The 6,000-nt window shown below is 38.4% G+C and overlaps 1 long non-coding RNA gene across 3 annotated transcripts in view; it reads right to left on the minus strand.

The window, feature by feature from the left end:
- Window positions 1-4,299, minus strand: part of LOC107974810 (uncharacterized) — a 220,717-nt gene extending 216,418 nt beyond the window's left edge. For all 3 annotated transcript variants that reach the window (XR_001717844.4, XR_010156974.1, XR_008548060.2), the window contains exons 1-3: window positions 4,235-4,299; window positions 3,956-4,079; window positions 3,454-3,593 (exon numbers count right to left, since the gene is read on the minus strand). This is a non-coding gene — a long non-coding RNA (uncharacterized LOC107974810). The remainder of the gene's footprint in view (window positions 1-3,453; window positions 3,594-3,955; window positions 4,080-4,234) is intronic.
- Between the last annotated feature and the right edge of the window lie 1,701 nt (window positions 4,300-6,000).

A 6,000-nucleotide genomic window follows, 5' to 3' on the forward strand; every position in this document is an offset into this window, starting at 1 on the left:
CGTCTCTACTAAAAATGCAAAATTAGCCGGGCGTGGTGGCACGTGCCTGTAACCCCAGCCACTCAGGAGGTTGAGGCAGGAAAATTGCTTGAACCTGGGAGGCAGAGGTTGCAGTGAGCCAAGATTGTGCCATTGCACTCCAGCCTGGGCAATAAGAGCGAAACTCTGTCTCAAAAAAAAAAAAAAAATCGTTTCAACTTCTTTTTTAAAAATCAGATGATCTGGCAATCCTCAGTGGCAATTTTTCTGCATGGCAAAAATTACCTGGATGTGAGCTATGGCTGTCCTCTTTAGATGGGCTTACCATTTACTTGCCACTCCCTATTCCAAATTGCCTTAAATTCTGGCCCTGTGAGCATGTCCTGGTCACCCGGCCCCAGTGTTAGAGGAGCTATGTAGTATTGCCCTGCTAACCTTTCCCTGAGTTCATGTTTCACTCTGTTTGAGAGATAATTTTTACAGTTTTTGTTTTGGGTTTGTGACTGTGCTTTTCACTTTACTTTTCTATTGAGGTGGATTTTTTCTCTATTTTTTGTTATTTTAATTTTTAGGGTTAGCTTTTTTTTTTCTTTTTTTTTTTTGAGACAGAGCCTTGCTCTGTCACCCAGGCTGGAGTGAAGTGGCGCCATCTTGGCTCACTGCAACCTTCACCTTAAGGTCATCTTTTCTATTTGTTATTCCTCTTATTTAGGGTATTTAAAGGGAGAGTAATAAAATATAGTATATATAATAACAACTACATATATTATAATATATAATTCCTTATAAAAGCCTGAAGTCTTTATCTTTTTGCTATTTTCTATTTCCAAAACAGAATTATCAAAACAGATAGCAAGATGTTTGCATAACAAAAATAATGAAATTGTTGATAAAGTGCTATAAGCCCTCCAAATGATGTTAGCATAATATCACAAACAAGAAATAAGTAGTGGTCTATGGATTAACAGAAGAATCAAGTAACAGACCAAAAGGAACTTTCAGCAAACTTTTGGTTCATTTTTCTTTGATTTCCATGGAAATCTAGATATGCAAAGAAAATGTAAATAGATTCCTTTCAGAAAACATTTAAACATAGCATCAAAGGTGAAGGAATTTGTAGAGTTCACTCTGAGCTGCAGATAATCCATGGATAGACTTCAAGATGTATGACAATCCCCTGAGCATTTGTAATGCTATGCAAGTGGATTTAAACATTTTGGGTGGGATAGAATCTGTATTTTCTCAGAGTTCAACTCTATCCCTTTCCCCTAGCATCAGGGTGCAAGTTCCCTCAGCAGTGGCCCTGCCTCCATTCTGTCTCCTTTACAGACTCTTTGTTAAATAGAATCAGCTAATGTTCATCCATGCAAAACCTTCCAATGGCTTCCCATTGCACTTAGAATCAAATCCAAACCTCTATAATTACCTTCAAGGTCCTACAGAGGCAACCACTACCCTCTCTCCTTTTTCTGAGTCTTCTCCCATTTTTGCTCCCTTCCTCACTATGCACCACCTGCACTAACCTCTCCTTTCTGTTCCTGAACAAGCCTTGTTTGCTCTGGCCCTAAGGCCTTCTCACTTGTTGTTTGTAATGCCTCTCCCCCAGCTCTTCGCAGGCTGGCTCCTCCTGTCATTTGGCTCTCAGCTCAAGTGTCACTGTGCCACAGAAGCCTTCCCTGTTCACCTGATATAAAGTGCCCTCTGCACTATCCAGTGCAGTATTCTTTCTTATGTTTTACATGTCACTCATTACCATCTGATACCTTCTTGCTCATTTACTTGTCTGTCTCTCTCTAGCAATATTGTTTCCTTGAAAACAGAGACCATGTGTTTCATTTTCACTATTATATCCCCAGCTCATTGACTGAAGGACTGAATTTTATAGGTGACTTAGGTGGGACTTAGAGAAAATGTTCCATGCAAAGTCCCAAACTACCTTGTCAGAGGCAGATATTATCATGTAATCCACACCTCCTGAAATCGCTTCAGAAACTTCTTCATAATCCTTTAGTTCAGTAAAAGAGAAATTCTACTAAGAATAGTTAGACTGTAATGGAAAGATAAAGATAGATACTGTGGGCCAAATTTAATGTTGTTGATCTTAATGAGACTTTTATTGTGTAAGACCGTACCACATCATAATATATGTTCATATTTGGCAATGACGTCTTTTCAAAACAAAAGCACTTGGATTCTAAAGGCTGCCCACTGATTGAATTAAATTTAATAAGAATTATTTAGGAGTAGTCTAATCAACAGATAGTCATTCAATTTTAGTACATTTACCATTATAACTGAATGCAGTATTTGTTAGCTGCATTTGTAGAAGCAGTATTTTTGATTAAAGAAATGGCATGCAGTCCTGTTATTTAGCATCCACATGGTTCTTCAATTACTTAAGTAAATTCATAATATAGCAATATGAATGCTATTAAAGTTAAATATACATGATTTATTTGACTTCCTAAGAAGTTAAATTGCTAGAGTTCAGATTTCCTTTCTCAGACTCCAACAAATAAGCAATTAACTGCCAGGGTTGCTAATTGAGAAAATTACTCCTGAATGACTCCAAGGCCAGATGAATCCCTGTGAGCTGCTGATATGAATCTTCCCTTAGACAAAAACTCAGAACAGTCTTCAAAGCTGAGAACTATGGTGTGGTAACTCACACAAGTGTACAGGGGGAAAAACAACCAAATAAAGTAAAAGTTTGAAATAAACATCGTCTCCAAATCCTTTACATCAGATTAATCCTCTCTTTTCTGGGTAATCCCAGCCTTGCAGATGCTTCTGTAACAGAAACCCTTTCAGATTAGGTACTACATTATTTGGTTTACACTTCACATCTTCTCCACAACTGAAATGAAAACTCTGTGAACATAGAATCCAATATCCTGTATTATTTCATAATGAAAAAGTCTAGGCATAATAGTGAGCACTTACTATGTTGCTAATTCTGGCAATTTATTGTCTTGGTTCCTAACCATCATTGCATAGGCCACATCTCATATGAAGATAAAATTTCAATGCAAATGCTTTTGACAAACTTCCCAAAGCTTGATTAATGATTGCTTACTCATAATATTCAGGTAAAATGTTAAAAAATGCTAGTTTATGACCTATATTTATAACAACTATCATTCTTATAATAATGATTCTTATACTCCTTTACTCCCATGGAATTGGAATTTAAACTCTTCTGCTTGCCATGATGTTAGTTAACATATCATATATAAGTACAAGAAAGCCTGGGAAGTCACATAAGAAAAGCCTAAAAGAAATCTCTTCTGCAAATTATAAGTCAGCCAGCAGGATTCCCCAGCCAGAAAGCAAGAACGGAAGTATATTTTATATATATCTCAGAACCTGAGAGTCTGTTCTTTTTCTTCTTTTACTCTCTAGTCAAATTCAACATTTCAAAGCAGTTGGGTATAACAAAGAGAATCCAAAAGAATTGCGTATCCACTTCCCTACCTCTTTTTTCAGTGAGTCCAGTGTGGAGGAGAGTGAAATGAGAATTTCTTTACTCGTTAAAAAAAAAAAAAAAGTCTTTCAGAGCTCCTAGCAGGTGCAGTTAACTGTGGCTGGTACCTGCTGCTGGTTGATCACTTTCCCTGCAGCACAAGAGAGGGGGAAGAGAAGGGGATACCTGATCAGATAGTTTTCCTCTGACTTCTGAAGTATCTGTCCTGGGAAGGCAGAGGTTCAAGGTCACACCATTTGAGGCAACCCAGGAAGAGGCTGTCTCAGCAGGTTTCTTGTAAAGTATAGAGATAATATTACCAAAAGACACAAAATCCCCCAGGAGCAAAGTTAACCTGAAGGAGCAGTTCAAGTATTTTGCTTTGGGTTGGATTTAATGTATGGAAGTGTTCAGGCCACATTTTGAACTGAAGAGTTTTGAAAGGCCCGGTTGCTTCCCTCCCCCAACACATCTCCTTAGACAATAAACTTAAATTGTCTATGCTATAGTTACCTTTTGTTTGATATGTTACTTCCTAGGAAGTCCATGTTAACATACAACTGCAACCCAGTTGTTAGATGAGAATCCTCTCCATTCCAGCTCTCCTTAAGCCTGGCTGGGACTGGCTTTAATGCGGCTGGAAGAAAGGTAATAATTTATTAAAGATTTCTGCTAATACTCAAAGTGTTTGGGGGTCCTTCTGGGCTTATCTGCTCCATGGTGACTGGCTGAACCTCCTCCCCTCTAGCTTTGGCTTTTGTATGACCCCCGACCTTGTAAAGTTTTACTCACATGCCCATACACAATCCATTCACCAAGCACTTTGGGGGTTCAGCCAACTTTCATGTGAAGATTTGGGTGACATCATAGAGCACAGAGCCTTCTGTTAGATTCTCTCCAATCCTATTCTTTCCTCCCACCACCTTCACTTCTTTCTGTCTCTTTCAGAACAAAAAAAGTGGTTTCTCTTTGCTTAGTCATAGCTATCTTCTGAGCATTCCATGTTTCAGCACGCCCTAGTGGATATATTCCTTTTCTCCAAGCAGGTTATCAAAATATTTCTCCTGAAGTCAGAGCTTTCTCTAGCAGGAATTCTGTTCAATATTTTGTTCACCTCTTCAGTTTTGTACCCCAATGTGATAAAGGTAACCATTAATACTGATACACCGGTTGATAAAAATCAGTAAAGAGAGTTTAAGGGAATGGGAATGTGAACTTTCATGAAAGATACAGACAAGTGAAGCCACCCACCCAGAGCCTCAGAAAGACAGAATAAGATACTAAGAACACTGGTGGGAAGCCAAATCTCACCTGCTTCTCAGATTTACCACTGGATGATCCAAACCATGATTCTTGAACTTTCTACATGACATCATTTCTGCATGCTGGCTTTTTAGAAGAGAACACTCTAACATGCAATAGCAAGCCAATACATCTAAAATAATCTAAATATGAAAAGCCAATACATCTGAAGTCATCCTTATCATCCTACATGAAACAATAGGAGAGTTTTTTTCTAATTTTTTTCCAGTTTTCTAATGAAGATTAGGGCAAGCTGCAAAGCCATTTACAACCTATCCCCTACTCCAGCTTTGAGCCACAAATGTTATAGTGCTTCATGACCAGCAGCCCTGCGCTAATATTGGTCCCCCAAACACTGTGCTGCCTCATGTCTTCCTGCTTTCTCTGGGATGCTGCTCTGCCTGGACTGTCCTTTCCTACTGCCCAGACCCCAAAACTCGAATCAATTGTCTCCTTTCCTGAAAAGGCTTTTCTGGCCCAACCTCCTTCTGTAATGCTTATGGCTCCTCTAACTACCTACATAAGTTTTTTCTAGCTTTGCACTTTCGAATTATGGTATGGTAATTCTTTGCTCACATGTCTGCTCCTGTGCTACAGGGTGATGTTTTTGAAAGTATAGGTAGCATCTTACTCATCGCCACATGCCCAATTCCTAACACAGGTTCATTCACAGAAAGTGTCTGATAAATGTTAACTGAATATATTTCTCCCATCTTCATAAACTGTTTAAGGAAGAACAGCATTTTCAATCTTTTGCAGCTCCCCACCCACCCAGTTATAATATTTGCAAATCACTTTTAAATTATGATAGTGTTATACAAGATGTATGAGAGTTAAAGCCACACTCCAGGGACACACAGTTGCCCTAATCACAAACGCACACTCCTACAAGGATAGCTACATTTAATCTGAGAGGCCCTGTTCTAGAGGAAGAACAAGTCATGCAGCTTTCCATTCAGAGTTTGGTCAACAGCAGAGGTTTTCCTAATTAGCATAACCAATCTCAAAATTACACTTATATAGTGGAAAGGAGTGATATTAGGACTTGTGGATTGGGTATGTATTTTAGAGACACTCCTTAATTGTGAAAAACAGACTATAAGAATCTAGTGTCTCTCTAACCTGTATCCTTAGGAATGGAGAATACCCAAACTTTGATTCCAAAATTGTTTGGTGTGCAGCCACTGGTATTGAAAAAAAAATATGTTTCCTAAAAATTAACTACAAGAGAAATAGATTGTTGTCTCTAGAATATT

The sequence above is a fragment of the Pan troglodytes genome, chromosome 4 (genome assembly GCF_028858775.2).
Source record: "Pan troglodytes isolate AG18354 chromosome 4, NHGRI_mPanTro3-v2.0_pri, whole genome shotgun sequence".
NCBI lineage: Eukaryota > Metazoa > Chordata > Mammalia > Primates > Hominidae > Pan > Pan troglodytes.